Source organism: Loxodonta africana, chromosome X, assembly GCF_030014295.1.
Source record: "Loxodonta africana isolate mLoxAfr1 chromosome X, mLoxAfr1.hap2, whole genome shotgun sequence".
Taxonomy (NCBI): Eukaryota; Metazoa; Chordata; class Mammalia; order Proboscidea; family Elephantidae; genus Loxodonta; species Loxodonta africana.
The window spans coordinates 154,183,645-154,200,079 of NC_087369.1; positions in this window are offsets into that span (position 1 = coordinate 154,183,645).

Below are 16,435 nucleotides of genomic sequence, written 5' to 3' on the forward strand. Positions count from 1 at the left end.
TCACACACGTCCTGATCTACACTCTACTGAGTACTTGATGGGACCCTCTGGAGACCTGCAGGGTTCTTTCTCTCTGTAGCTCTCCTCTCTCCAGTACTCTACCTTGCAAACTCTAGCCACCTTGGTCTCCCACGACTTTAGGTTCCATTTCTTCATCTCAGGGAGTCCACTAGGCTCCAGTTGTGTTCCCTCTCATGGACCTTCCTGGAAACTCAAGGCAGTGAACTGGGAAAATCATAGGGTTCACCTCACTTTTTTCCTGTCTCTCAGGGATCACTGTCCTTTGTTGACTGATGCCCAGTGTCATGAAAACAATTGCTTCATATATCTTGTTCAGTCTTTCACTTATTTCAGGTAGGAGGGACCCTTTTAGTCCATTTTGGCCAGAAGTGGACATCCCAACTGAGTTTATGTTTACAGGTCATGGAACTCTCATTTCTTTTGACTTTAACTGACAAAAGCAAATGAATTTGACCTCCAATTCTATGTCTTCTAAAGTACTTTTCTTGTACTTTAACAAGCATGTTTACTTTTTAGGCTTTCCTTTTTCCTAGAATCTTCAAAATGAAAGGAGATTTGTACTCCAATTTGGAGCATCTCTACACTGTTTGGTTCTCTATTTGGATGTTTAATCTCATTGCAGAGACTCTGATGAACTATATTGTTTAACATGTGTGGACATATTTTTAGGAGAAATAGAACAAGTAATGATGTTTAAGCTTTGAGGTTATTCATAAGACATATATTTATTAACTATCTACTATTTGCCATGTACTGGAGATAAAGCAGTGAAGAAACGGACAAAAATCCCTGTCCTCATTCTCAAGTAGCTATATTTTGGGAGAAGTGGGCAGAGAATGTTAATACACAAGATAAAGAAGTAAAATATATAGTGAGGTAGATTGTAATAAGTGTAAAGCAGAAATAAGGAATGCAGAAAAACAGTGGTTGCATTTTAGGTATTGTGATCAAGAGATACCTCATCAAGTAGGTGACACTTGAACAAAGATCTAAAGGAGATAAAGTAAGCCATGCTCACAAAACAGTGTGTATAAATTTTTAAATGAGAAATTAACTTGAGCTGTAAGCTTTTACCTAAAGCACAATAAAATAAAAAGAAAGTAAACCATGTAGATATCTGGAAGAAGAGTGTCCCAGTCAGAAGGAATAAGTGCAAAGGCACTGAGGTAAGTAATAGGAAGTTTGAAGAACAGCAAGTTGACTTGTGTGGCTGGACAGGAGTGAGCACGGGAAGGAGCAATAGAAAATGAGGGCCAAGAGGTAACAGGGAATCAGATAATACAGGCCCTCAGGTAGAGAGAGAGCTTTGTCTTTTACTCTGAAAGAGATGGAAAGCCATTGGAGGATTTGAGCAGAGGAGTGACATGACATACTTAAGTTTTAGTAAGATCACTATGGCTGCTATGTGGAGAATAAACTCTGGGGCAGGGTGAAGGGTAAGAGAGAAAGCATAAAGTCCAGTTAAGAGGCTATTGCAATAATCTAGGAGAGAAACGATGGTAGCTTTGACCAGGGTAGAAGCAGTAGAGGTGGCGCAAAATGATTAGAGTATGGATATATTTTGAAGTTGGTGCCAACTGAATTTGCTGGTGAACTGTTTGTAGATTATAATAGAAAATAGGACTCAAGGATAACTCCAAGGTATATAGGGCTTGAGCAACTGAAAGAATGGAGTTTCTATTACTGAGATAGAGAAGTCTAGGAAAAGCAGTTCTTAGGGGACTAGATCAGAAGTTCTAGACATGTTAAGTTTGAGTTGTCACTTAGACATCCAAGTGGAGATATCTAATAGGTGGCTGGATATATGAATCTGGAGTTCTGCAGAGAGGTCTGGGTTGGAGATATAAATGTCAGCATTATCAGTGTGATCAATGGTACTTACAAAAGAGAAGTCCCAGGATGGAGCCCTGTGGAATGACAACGTTTAGGGATCAGGAAGATAAGGCAGAAGTAGCAAAGGAGTTTGAGAAAGAACAACCAGAGGCAGAAGCAAAACAAGTAGAACATAGCATCCTGGAGGCCGAGTGAAGAGAAAGTTCAAGCATTTTGTCAAATGCTGCTGATGGGTCAAATAAGATCAGAACTGAGACTCAATCACTGGATTTGCCAATGAGGAGGTCATTCACCGATGGCTTTGTTAAGTGCAGTTTTGGTGGAGGTGTTAGGGCAAAAGACTGATTGAAAAGGGCTCACAAGAGAACAGAGGAGTGGAATTGGAGATAGAGAATATAGATAAATAATTCTTCTGATAAGAAAAATTGGGCAGTACTTAGAGTTGTTGTTGTTGTTAGGTGCCGTCGAGTCAGTTCTGATGCATAGTGACCCTATGCACAACAGAACGAAACACTGCCCGGTCCTGAGCCATCCTTACAATTGTTGTTATTCTTGAGCTCATTGTTGCAGCCACTGTGTCAATCCACCTCGTTGAGGGTCTTCCTCTTTTCTGCTGACCCTGTATTCTGCCAAACATGATGTCCTTCTCCAGGGACTGATCCCTCCTGATACCATGTCCAAAGTATGTAAGATGCAGTCTCGCCATACTTGCTTCTAAGGAGCATTCCGGCTGCACTTCTTCCAAGACAGATTTGTTCGCTCTTTTGGCAGTCCATGGTATATTCAATATTCTCCGTCAACACCACAATTCAAAGGCGTCGACTCTTCTTCGGTCTTCCTTATTCATTGTCCAGCTTTCACATGCATATGATGTGATTGAAAATACCATGGCTTGGGTAAGGCGCACCTTAGTTTTCAGGGTGATATCTTTGCTCTTCAACACTTTGAAGAGGTCCTTTGCAGAAGATTTACCCAATGTGATGCGTCTTTTGATTTCTTGACTGCTGCTTCCATGGCTGTTGATTGTGAATCCAAGTAAAATGAAATCCTTGACAACTTCAACTTTTTCTCCATTTATCATGATGTTGCTCACTGGTCCACTTGTGAGGATTTTTTTTATGTTGAGGTGCAATCCATACTGAAGGCTGTGGTCTTTGATCTTCATCAGTAAGTGCTTCAAGTCCTCTTCACTTTCAGCAAGCAAAGTTGTGTCATCTGCATAACGCAGGTTGTTAATGAGTCTTCCCCCAATCCTGATGCCCGGTTCTTCTTAATATAGTCCAGCTTCTCTTATTATTTGTTCAGCTTACATATTAAATAGGTATGGTGAAAGAATACAACCCTGACGCACATCTTTCCTGACTTTAAACCAATCAGCAACCCCTTGTTCTGTCCCAACAACTGCCTCTTGATCTATGTAAAGGTTCCTTATGAGCACAATTAAGTGTTCTGGAATTCCCATTCTTCACAGTGTTATCCATAGTTTGTTATGATCCACACAGTCGAATGCCTTTGCATTGTCAATAAAACACAGGTAAACATCCTTCTGGTATTCTCTGCTTTCAGCCAGGATCCATCTGACATCAGCAATGACATCCCTGGTTCCACGTCCTCTTCTGAAACCAGCCTGAATTTCTGGCAGCTTCCTGTTGATATACTGCTGCAGCCACTTTTGAATGATCTTCAGCAAAATTTTGTTTTCCTGTGATATTAATCATATTGTTCTATAATTTCCACATTCGGTTGGATCGCCTTTCATGGGAATAGGCATAAATATGGATCTCTTCCAGTCAGTTGGCTGTCTTCCATATTTCTTGGTATAGACGAGTGAGCACCTCCAGCGCTGCATCTGTTTGTTGAAACATCTCAATTGATATCCCATCAATTCCTGAAGCCTTGTTTTTCACCAATGCCTTCAAAGCAGCTTGGACTTCTTCCTTCAGTACCATCGGTTCCTGATCATATACCACCTCTTGAAATGGTTGAATATCGGCTAAAAAAAAAAAAAAAGCAAGAGGTCACTGAAAAGACAGGAAGGAAAAGACCAAGATGGATGTCAGAGGAGACTCTGAAACTTGCTCTTGAGTGTCAAGCAGCTAAAGCAAAAGGAAGAATTGATGAAGTAAAAGAACTGGACAGAAGATTTCAAAGGGCCTCTCGAGAAGACAAAGTAAAGTATTATGATGACATGTGCAAAGAGCTGGAGGGAAGAACACGCTCGGCATTTCTCAAGCTGAAAGAACTGCAGAAAAAATTCAAGCCTCGAGTTGCAATAGTGAAGGATTCCATGGGGAAAATATTAAACGATGCAGGAAGCATCAAAAGAAGATGAAAGGAATACACAGAGTCATTACACCAAAAAAAGAATTAGTACTTAGAGGGAGGAAGTTAAAAGAAGATTTTTGCTTTGTTATATTTACAGGATAAATGAAATGTTTGAATATGGAAAGCTCCAGTAAAGACAGAAGAATTGATGATGTAGGCGAGAGAGTGAAGAATTGATAGAGTGAAGAGGGGAGGGGATATTGGCTCTAATGTGCAGTGAGAGGGCATTTGCTAGGAGCAGGGGAAGTTCTTTCATAGTAACAGGAAAGAAGGCAAGGTATAACAGGCACAGACGCCAATAGGTGGGTCAATGTACTGAGACGAGCTTACGAAAAATCTTTTCTGAGTGCTTCTATTTTCTCAGGAAAACAGCAGGCAAGACTATCAGCAGAGAGTGAGACTGGAAAGACAATGTTGGAGTTTGAGGAAAGAGGAGAAGGTATGAAATAATTGTCTAGGGGAGTGGAAAAGTGAATGGACTAGTGAAATGTATTATGATTGGCAGCAGCATTAAGAACCCACTTGAGGTCCATTGCCATGAATATAAAGTGAGATAATTCCCCAGGTCTGTGTGTTTTTCTGCAGCCATGTTCACCCAGGTCTCAGGCTTCATATAATTAATGCGAGGTTCTTAAACATTTCAGAGAACTTCAAGAGGCAAAAAAGCTGCATTGCCCACCAGCATTCCCAGTAGGATACCCCACTGAGAAGTATTGGGAGAGTAGCCTCATGAAGGAGAGAACCTCAATAGCTTGTTGATCTTTCCCAAAGGGGAGAGTCATGCCCCGGTTGACCACATACTTAATGGTTAAGAGGGAAAAAATATCCTTCATAAATCCATGTGGGGAGATTTCTTAATCATTTCTGGCCTCTTTCCTCATCTCTTAATCATTGCTCCTCGTTGGAGAAGTAACTTAATTAATTGGTGAACTTGGATGAATAACCTGGGTATCATTGTCTTGGCCTCCTCCTCTCCTCTTTTGGGGATCTGAAAATATCATGACTTGGATCAGGCGCACCTTGGTCCTCAAAGTGACATCTCTGATTTTCAACACTTTAAAGAGGTCTTATGCAGCAGTTTTGCCCAGTGTAATACGTCGTTTGGTTTCTTGACTGCTGCTTCCATGAGTGTTGATTGTGGATCCAAGTCAAATGAAATCCTTGACAACTTCAATTTCTTCTCTGTTTATCATAATGTTGCTTATTGGATCAGTTGTGAAGATTTTTGTGTTCTTTATGTTGAGGTGTAACCTATACTGAAGGTTGTAGTCTTTGATCTTCGTCAGTAAGTGCTTCAAGTCCTCTTCACTTTCAGCAAACAAGGTTGTGTCTTCTGCATAACACAGGTTGCTTATGAGTTGTCCTCCAATCCTGATACCCCGTTCTTCTTCATATAGTCCAGCTTCTTGGAATATTTGCTCAGCATACAGACTGAATACTCATGGTGAAAGGATACAACCCTGACGTACACCTTTCCTGATTTTAAACCACGACGTATCCCCTTGTTCTGTTCGAAAAACTGCCTCTTGGTCTATGTACAGGTTCCTCATGAGCACAATTAAGTGTTCTGGAATTCCCATTTTTTGCAATGTTATCCATAATTTGTTATGATCCACATAGTCGAAGGCCTTTGCATAGTCAATAAAACACAGGTAAACATTTTTCTGGTATTCTCTGCTTTCAGCCAAGATCCATCTGACATCAGCAATAACATCCCTCACTCCACATCCTCTTCTGAATCCAGCTTGAATTCTTGGCAGCTTCCTGTCAAAGTACTGCTGTAACCATTTTTGAATGATCTTTAGCAAAATTTTACTTGCATGTGATAGTAATGATATTGTTTGATAATTTCTGCATTCTGTTGGATCACCTTTCTTTGGAATGGGCATGAATATAGATCTCTTCCAATCAGTTGGCCAGATAGCTGTCTTCCAAATTACTTGACATAGATGAGTGAGCATCTCCAGTGCTGCATCTGTTTGTTGAAACATCTCAACTGGTATTCCGTCAATTCCTGGAGCCTTGTTTTTCATTATGGCCTTCAGTGCAGCTTGGACTTCTTCTTTCAATACCATCGGTTCTTGATCATATGCTACCTTCTGTAATGGTTGAATTTTGACAAATTTTTTTTACACAGTGACTCTGTGTATTCCTTCCATCTTCTTTTGATTCTTCCTGCATCATTCAATATTTTGCCCATAGGATCCTTCAAAATTGTAACTCGAAGCTTGAATTTTTTCTTCAGTTCTTTCAACTTGAGAAATGCCAAGTGTGTTCTTCCCTTTTGGTTTTCTAACTCCAGGTCTTTACACATTTCATTATGATACTTTACTTTGTCTTCATGAGCCACCCTTTGAAATCTTCTGTGTAGCTCTTTACCTTTGTCATTGGCTTTAGCTACTCTACATTCAAGAACAAGTGCCCTATTACCCGTCAGTTTTTCATACTGTGGTGGCTTGCATGTTGCTGTGGTGGAAGCTATGCCACCAATATTTCAAATACAAGCAGGCCCCCCATGGTGGAGGGGTTTTAGTGGAACTTCCAGATTAAGACAGAGTAAGAAGAAAGGCCTCAAAATCTACTTCCAAAAATTAGCCAGTGAAAACCAGATGGATGGCAGAATATTGTCTGAGACTTCAACTTGCTTACCTTGGCTGCCTCATCAGGAGGGACCAATCACTGAAGAAGGACATCATGTTTGGTAAAGTGGAGGGCCAGCTAAGGAAATGGAAATCCTCAATGAGATGGAGTGACACAATGGCCACAACAATGGACTCAAATATACCAATAATCATGACGATGGTGCAAGAGTGGGTAATGTTTCGTTTTGTCATACATGGGGTTGCCATGAGTCAGAGCTGACTTGAGAGCAACTAACAGCAACAACTGCACTGTGAGAGGTGTTTTATTTTATGCTCTTTCATTTAATGAATTATATTTTAGCTCCCATTTCCAGATAAAGAAACTGAGGCTGGGGAATGTAATTGATTTGCTTGGCGTCACACAGCCACCAAGGAACAGAAATGTGAATGAAATCTGTTTATCTGTTTCAAAGCCTGTAAGTTCTACATAGTGTCTCTTTGAAGGAGCCTGAGAATTTAATTGGTGTAACCCTCTTATTTTAAAAATGAGGCAGCTAAGGCCCAGAAAGTGAATCACTTTGTCCAAGATCACAATTTTCACTAACTTTCCTGTGGGTATACACTAGGAAGCAGAATGAGGACCCTGCCAATCCCAGCATGGTCCTATGCAGTAAAAAACTGTGTTGTCCCCTTTAGAGGGCACACATCACCCTCCCTGACCCCTGGGGTAGAGTGGAAAGAACAGCAGTAGCTGGACGCCCAGTGGAAATATTTTTTCACAGCCTTATGATGAGCACTTTCCACATATGACTCACAGGCTGGTATTATTTTCTCATTTTCTGAAAAGAAAAAGACACTGTGTGGCTTGAGTCAAATTGTAACTAGACAGTCCTATTTAAACTAAATTCCAATCTGTGGGCAACCCTGAAAGACCAGGTTATGGAGGTCTAAGCTGGCCTTTTCTCTCAGACTGGGAAAGACAAGAATGAAAATGGAAGAGTGCCCCTTCTCCTTTCTCACCCCATTTGAAGTCAAGCTGTTTCTTTCTAATGCTTGGCACAGACCTTGTCAAAATATTCCTTGGGACTCGTGAGACTCTCTAGACATGGATCAAAGGCATCGATTTTGTGAATCAAGGTCATGAGATTTTTAGGCCACTGGGAAGAACCAGGATGGGTTCCAAACACCAGTGTTGATTAGTATCTATGGATCTGCATAGAAAATTCTAGGATTCCATAGGTATTCAGGGACCAAGAAGATACCACGGTCCCCATTACATTTGATTGTAAATGGAAAGGTGGACTTCATGGAGAGTGAGCCAGTCAGTGATTTAAAAAATGTTTATTGAGTGCCCACTTGGTGCCGTGATCTGGGCTAGTAGGTTCAGGTTGTGTGACAGTGAATACCATAGTTGTGTCCCCATCCTATGGAACTCCCTGTGTGGCATGATCATCACCAGTAAGCAAATTGAGATGACCCCTGCTTTGGAGTATGATGGGAATAAGATGACTGAATTCAACGGAGACAACGCTAGAGAGAAAAAAATGCTGTGCAGAGAAACTGAGGTCAGAGAACATGATCAAGGACTTGATTCAGGCTGAAATGACTGGGGGAAGCAGTGAGCTAGAAATCAGTTCAGAAAGACCTGAGGAGAGGAAGTAGCTGCTGGAGGCAACTCTAGCAGTCTAAGAGGTGTTGGCAGAAGCTTTGGAGGGATACAGCCAAGGGGTTGAGTTTAGTTGCCTGTCTAATCAACAGTCTTGGCCTGAAACTCAAGGGTTATGGCTGAGGCCTAAGAAGAAAGGATGGAGAGTTCACTAAATTGGCTATATGGTAGCAAGAGTTACCAAAGAAAGCCTGAGTCTGCTGGTACTAGACTTGATGTTCCTGAACATTTTTGATTGGAAACTCAAAGTGGACTCCACTTAGAGGCTGCAATAACTTGGGAGAAGAAATGCATCATGATTTGATCCTTCCTCTCTCTGGGATCCAGTTTGCCTATATGTGAAGTGAAAGCAGTCCAGAGCAATGATTCTCAACAGGGATGGTACTACCCACTAGAAGAGGTTTTTCAAATTTATGAGGGCATGTTTTTCTTCCACATAGTTGTACCCAAGCTTTTGTATATAGAAATATTGTTTTATAATAAATTAATTTTCTTTTATTCCTCCTTTATATCACAGGGCATTATATTTTTAAAATAGAATACATGCATGGGTAGGTTGAATCACCTATGATTTCTATTTCAGGATAATGGAAGGGTGTCATGGATTGAATTGTGTCCCCCCCCCAAAATATCTGTCAACTTGACAAGGCCGTGATTCCCAGTATTGTGTGATTGTCCACCATTTTGTCACCTGATATGATTTTCCTATGTGTTGTAAGTCCTACCTCCATGATGTTAATGAGCTCAGCTACTAACCAAAAGTCTGGCAGTTGGAATCCAGTAGCCACTCTTGGAAACCCTGTGGGGAAGTTCTACTCTTTCCTATAGGGTTGCTCTGAGTCTGAATTGACTCAATGGCACACAACAACAATATGATGTTAATGAGGCAAGACTCAATCTACAAGATTAGGTTGTATCTTAAGCCAAACTCTTTTGAGATATAAAAGGGAGACTTGAGCAGAGAGACATGGGAGCCTTCTACCACCAAGAATGCAGAACCAGGAAGGGAGCACGTCCTTTGGATCTAAGGTCCCTGCACTGAGAAGCTCCTAGGATGGGGGAAAATTGATGACAAGGACCTTCCCCCAGCTGACAGAGAGAGAAAGCCTTCCCCGGATCTGGCACTGTGAATTTGGACTTCTAGCCTGCTAAAATGTGAAAGAATAAATTTCTCTGTGTTAAAGCCATCCACTTGTGGTATTTCTGTTACAGCTTTTTTTTTTTTTTTTTACCACTAGATAACTAAGACAAAGTGTTACTTTTTTTTTTTTTAAAATAAAAGAGGCATTCAGCCACGGTCCCCTGATGTTTTGATAGCCCAAGATTGGAACCATTCCCAAAACCAACTCTCCAGACAGGAATTGGCCTGGACTATAAGATAGACAATGATGCTGGTGGGGAGTGAACTTGATGGCTCAAGTAGACACATGAGACTATGTGGGTGACTCCTGTCTGGTGGCCAGATGAGAAGGAAGAGGGGTACAGAAGCTGGTTGAATGGACACAGGGAATACAGGGTAGAGAGGAGGAATGTGCTTTCTCATTAAGGGGAGAGTAGCTGGGAGTGCACGGTGGGGTGTGTATGGCTTTTTGTATGAGAGACTGACTTTATTTGTAAACTTTCACCTAAAGCATAATAAATAAATTAAAAGAAAAAAAGAGGCCTTCAGTTGAGAGCCACTGTACCAGAAGGTTTATAAAAAAAACCCTCTGGTTTTGATAGTTTATGGTTCAAAATCAGTCACAGGGCAAGTGAAACAATGCCCAGTATCAGAAGTATTGGGATGACCTGAGAGTTGAGGACTGCCTTCCTGACACAGATGTACTCAGATTGCCTACACCCTTGGCACTCCACAGCTAAGGTTCACATGCCACTGTTTAAGGGTCAAGGAGTTTCTCTACAAAAGACTACAAAGTTTGGCCTTTGGCCTTTCTTTTTCTCTCCAGTACTAGGCTCTGTCTGCATCACGAGGCTAGAGGGAGGACAAGACTCTTTGCTACTCTAGGCAAGAGAGATGGATAACAGAGGAAATCCATTAAAGGAAGTTCCAGGTGTATCTTCTGACTCCCCTCAGGTTAACTCAGGTCACACTGATTAGGCAGATGTTCTGTTCTACTCATCTAGTTCCATCCCTCCCACCCATGCTGACAGGCTGTTCCTTACTCCTAATTCAGTAGATTCTCCATCTTTTCTTCTTAGGCCCCAGGAATTTCAGGCCAAGATTGTTGATTAGTCAGGCAGCTAAACTCAACTCTCTCTCTCTCTCTCTCTTTCTATATATATATATATTTAAAGGAATTGGCTCATGCAATTGACTGTAAGGGATAAGAAGTACAAAACCTGTAGGCCAGGTGGCAGGATGGAAACTCCAGCAGTCTTGAGTCTGAAATTCATAGGCCAGGCAGGATGGAAACTCTGGCAGGAATTTGTGTTACAGTCTTCAGACAAAACCCCTTCTCTCTGGCAAACCTCAAGTTTTACTCTTAAGGCCTTCAACTGATGGGATGAGGCCCACCTGCATTACTGAGCGTAATCTCCTTTATTTAGAGTCAACTGATTGCAAGTATTAATCACATCAACAAAATATCTTCACAGCAGCATCTAAACTGGTGTTTGACTAAACATTTGGGTACCATAGCCTAGCCAAGTTGACATATAAAATTAACCATCACACATAGTAAGCCCCAAGAAGTGGTTGACATTACTGTTACTATTTCTGCCACACTGCAGCTTTTAGCACTTTTTCGAGGCAATTGTCACCACTCCATTGCTGCTCTTGCTGCCACCACAACTGCTACAGGAGCCCCCAGTGGGAGCATCTCTTCCCTTCAGTGAGTACTGCTCTTTTGGCCACCCTAATGTGGTCTCTTTTCATATGCGTATTCTTCTTTACTAGAAAATGTGCCTTGGCTATTTTGATTTTGTTCTTTTCTTTGCTGTGGAATAATGTTCTAGAAATCAGGCCAAGGGCATATGAGGGTCGCCATCCAAGGTCCCATCAAGTGCATTTCTCAATGCCTCAACTGTTGTCACAGGAAGGAGCCCAAGGACCCCAGTTCACTCCCACTTTCAAGTGAGTTCTTGTCACCTGCTGATGTTGGAATACCTTTGCCTCCCTTCCTTGGTTCACGTTTTTAATCCTGCTATCCTGACAGCCTTCTCTATTTGTCCCAGGAATCCTCTGTGTCCTTATGTAAATAAGACTCCTGGTAGCCTAACCTTCTTGTTGTAAAGTCGCCAAGATAAGCAATTAGATTTTGGCCCCCACTGTGGCCCTTGTCTCAGTAATTTAGATAAAGTAACCCTATGGTTCCTTTCAACAATAATGAACCTCAGCTTTGGGGCTTAATCAGCCTGCAAGCCAGCCAGGCTCATTCTCACCAGTCTGGAGTCTCAAATCAGTGGCAGTGGAGGTGGGGGTGGCAGGGTGGGAATGGGGAGTTGGTGGGAAGGTACAGTTGGATATATGTAGGGGTCCTGGCCCTTGGCAAACAACCAAATCCCAAAAGCAAGTATGACTCTCACATAGCTGTTTAGACACCTGAATGTATACTCTTTCTCCTCCAACCCTTTCTGCCCCTCACGTGAAAGCACATTTTCCCGAACAACCAATGTAAACAAGGGGTCCTGGGAAGTGTTTGTAAGGAGTGTGTGGGGGAAGGGTACTATGGCTTATCCTTTCCACTTTTTGCTAAGGTTAGATACCTGAGAAATTTTTTTATCCGTCAGTATTATTATACCCCCTAAGGCCCAAGAAGATTAAAAACATTTTTTTCAACATTATTTCTCAAGTTTCTTTTCTCACAACTTGAAGAATATCACACTACTGGTAGCCCTCAGGGTATCTGCCAGCTTCCTGCTGGGGCTGATCTGTGATGTTTCAATCATGACAAAGCATGGGGGACAGCGTGCACATGCACAAATGCACACACACACACACACAGGCAAACGCAGACATATGCAAACACACACATAAAACCCAGTATAAGACCATAGGTCGCATGCCTACACCCAAAAGCAGCTTTTTTAAAGCCTTAGAAACTCTCAGACAAAAGAATCTCAAAAGTCCCTTGTATATGTTTGAGATACGCAAATCACCACCATTATTAGGACCTCTCAGGCATGGAATATCACACATATTTGAGCTGAGCATTCTAGAATATAATTTCCCTGTCAATACCAAAAAAAAAAAAAAAAACCAAACCCATTGCCGTCGAATCGATTCCGACTCATAGCGACCATATAGGACAGAGTACAACTGCCCCATACGGTTTCCAATGAGTGCCTGGTGGATTTGAACTGCTGACCTTTTGGTTAGCAGCCGTAGCTCTTAACCACTATGCTACCAGGGTTTCCTTCCCCGTCAACAGAGATATATAAAACCAAAGAGTAGTAAGCTGGGACACACTATGCAAGCATGTGTATATGCATGGGTACACACACACATCCCAAATTATTAGCCAAAGTTTGTCCCAAGAGAACTCAGAAGTGTATGGAAGAATGTTTAAAAATGGAGAATTAAATTTAATGTATATAGTACTTTCATTTTACTTGGATCCACAGTCAACTCCCATGGAAGCAGCAATCAGGAAATCAAACGTATTGCACTGGGTAAACCTGCTGTGAAAGATGTTTTTTAAAGTGTTAAAAAGCAAAGATGTCACTTTGAGGACTAAGGTGCCACTGACCCAAGCCATGGTATTTTCAGTCACCTCATATGCAAAAGGTGGGCAATGAATAAGGAAGACCAAAGAATTGATGCCTTTGAATTGTGGTGGTGTACTTATATCGTACTTGAGTGAGCAGGAGAAGAACAAAACTGTGAAATCAAGACTCCAGGGGTTTTGTAAAATTGGGAAGTCAACAGGAATCTTGAAAAAGATAATGGCAGGAGGTGGGGGAACTGGCTTCCTTTAGTCCACATAAGCCACAGAACAGCACACGCACACCCCGGACATCGTCAACACAAGACTCTGGGCCACTGTGGACTCAGCATTCCCATCTCTAATCATATCATTCTTCCATGCTGTTTCCATCACTCCTCATAGCTACCGAACCAGTTCTTCACCCTCCCTGCAACATCTAATCACTCAGCACCTCCCATTTCATCTGAATAATGACCACATGATTTGGCCAAAGCAGCTTCCCTTCCCAGGTCACATGCTGTGGTTAGCTAATTTAATGGTGCCCTCCTCACTACCTTGGACTCTGTTCTGTTCATGAATTTCAGCTAAGCTCATTCCAACAATTCGAAATCCTGGCTATGGGAACCAGCAGCCCAGCATGATAGTAAAGGGCTCAGACTTTGGAATCAGATAGAACTGGATTTGAAGCCTATTTGTTGGCCCTATGACCTTTGGCAAGTTGGTTAACTTCTCTAAGTCTCAGTTTCCTTTTCTGAAAAATAAGATAACAATAGTACTTAGTTCACAGGGTTGTTGTAAGGATAAATCATATCACCTCTGTGAAGCACCTGGCCTATTGCAAGTATTTAGTAAATGTTAGCCATTATTATTATTATTTGTGCTTCCAGTGTGATGAAACTGTCCAGATGATCCTTATGCAGAAAGCTCCTACTGTTTAAATCTAGAACGTTCCATTTCTACATCCATGGAAGAAGCTTCTTCTTTTTACTCTCAGATTCTAAAGCTATAGATTCATTTCAGCTACTATTCTACTCCCTAAGTCTTCCATAGCTGTACAAATCAATTCCCAAATTTTCCTGGCAATTAGATGCCTGCCCCATGTGGATAGCAAGGTTCGGACCCTTCGTGATAAGTGTAATGAAAAGTAGGCACTGCCTCCTACTAAGACCACATGAAATTGGAGATTGGGGTACTATTAGGAACGAGGACTTCAATGCAGGATAGCCAAAACTAGGGCAAATGTCTACTACACCTGGGAATACAGTGTAGAAACAATTCATATAGACCTTAAGAAGGCAACAACAAAAAAAAACAACCAAAGCTTTAATAAATGTTGGCCAACTTCTCCTTTCCCCCACTCCATCCACACTGAAGAAGAGGAGCCTAAGATGGAGTCAGCACAGTCCAGGACGCTGTATAGGTTCATAGAGCTAGGACTCAAGAGTCTGCCTCTCCCTTGGGATCTCCCCTTGTGGCAGTCTCTCTCGCTCCCATGAGGCTGAACAGGTATTAGCACTGTTTCTCTTTGTCTCCCACCTCTCACTCTTTTGAATTGATTCCTTCCATGGCTTAAGAACAAACAAATCTGTCTTGGAAGAAGTACAACCAGAATGCTGCTTAGAAGCAAGGATGGCGAGACTGCGTCTCACATACTTTGGACACGTTGTCAGGAGAGATCAGTCTCTGGAAAAGGACATCATGCTTGGTAGAATACAGGGTCAGTGGAAAAGAGGAAGACCCTCAACGAGGTGGGTTGACACAGTGGCTGCAACAATGAGCTCAAGCATAACAATGATTGTAAGGATGGCTCAGGACCGGGCAGTGTTTCATTCAGTTGTGCATAGGGTGGCTATGAGTCAGAACTGACTCGATTGCGCCTAACAACAACAATGACTTAAGAAGATAAAATGAGGCCAGGGGTACAGAATAACCGGGACTAGTGGTTCTAGGAATAGGGAAAAACACCCTTGTTCTGATTCCCTGAGACTCTGTTTTTTGTTTTCGACCCTAAAGTAATCCTCAATTGCTAGCTCTTACTATTCTGGTGGCAAGAAAAGGCATGTCAGACAGTGAAGAGCAGACTAAAAGATTAACTTAAGGCAACAGTGTAAGAGAGCCAGAGTCAGAGTCAGGGCCAGAGCCTTGGGCCCAAAGCTTCGCCCACTAGCCCCTGCATTCTGTGGAAGAAAAGCTCGTTCGAGCTTCTCTTGCTATAACAGATACTATTCGAGCTCCACCCATATCCCTTGGACCTTTCCATGTGTTCAGGCTGACTTCCAGCTTCCAATATCTGCATTACTGCTCAAGGGCTCTTCTCCCAGAACTGCAGAGCCCTGTGTTGTCTGTATGTGCAGCAATATAAAAATGCCAGCAGACCAGCACCCTCCTCGCAGCAGTGAGATGTGGCTCATGAGTTGATATGTAAATACTCCAGCTCCCTTGTCCCTTGGGTGGCATAATTATGAAGGGTGTTTTTTACACCATTTTCCAGAGTTTTCTCGTAGGACTAAGTGTCAGTCCTCCACTGTGGTAGCTGGCTTAATATCACACTCTTTATTGACTGCCTTTGTTTCCTTTATAACATCCCCACTCCCTCACAAGTGTTACCTACAATACTCAAGCAAACCACTTTCATTGGAATCCTTGTCTCGGGGCCTGCTTCCTGGAGAACCCAACCTAAGACTTCGTGATTATCCTTGAATCACTTGATAAAGATCCCTGAATAAGATGGAATCTTTTTGAAAGTGTTTTTGTCATTTTGTCTTACAATAATCTATACAATGAACCTTGGGTTCTTAAATCATAACCTAATGAGGACTTACTAGCCAAGTGGGATATGAGAATAACCATAGATCAGAGACAGTGGAATATACCTAAATAATTTTCCCTTGTGAATTTCAATCTTCTAAATGTAAGGGATGTGAAAAATCATCCTTTCACCATGGAGTAGGGATGTTGAGATCAAGGGTCATTTGCACAAATTGACAAATTAGGAGGATTAGGAAAAGATACTCCTAATCGTTGAAAATATAAACTTTCCCCAGATAATCCAAATGAATACTCAAATGCTTGCCAAGTGCTGTTTGAAAAAGTTCTTTGAAAAAATTAGGGATAAAATTTCTGGAACAAGCTGAATACATTTAAAAAGAAAGTATAAATGGAACAATATCCTATGAGCTTCAACAATAGATGAATGACAAGATGAACAACACAAATAATGCTGCCATTTGAAGGCTTACTTAAGTAAAGAGAGTATGCTATATGTTTTATGCACATTATTTTATTTAATCCTTACAATAATTCTTGGAAGGTGCTATTTTTATCCCCATTTTACACATGAGGAAATTGAGGCATAGAAAGGT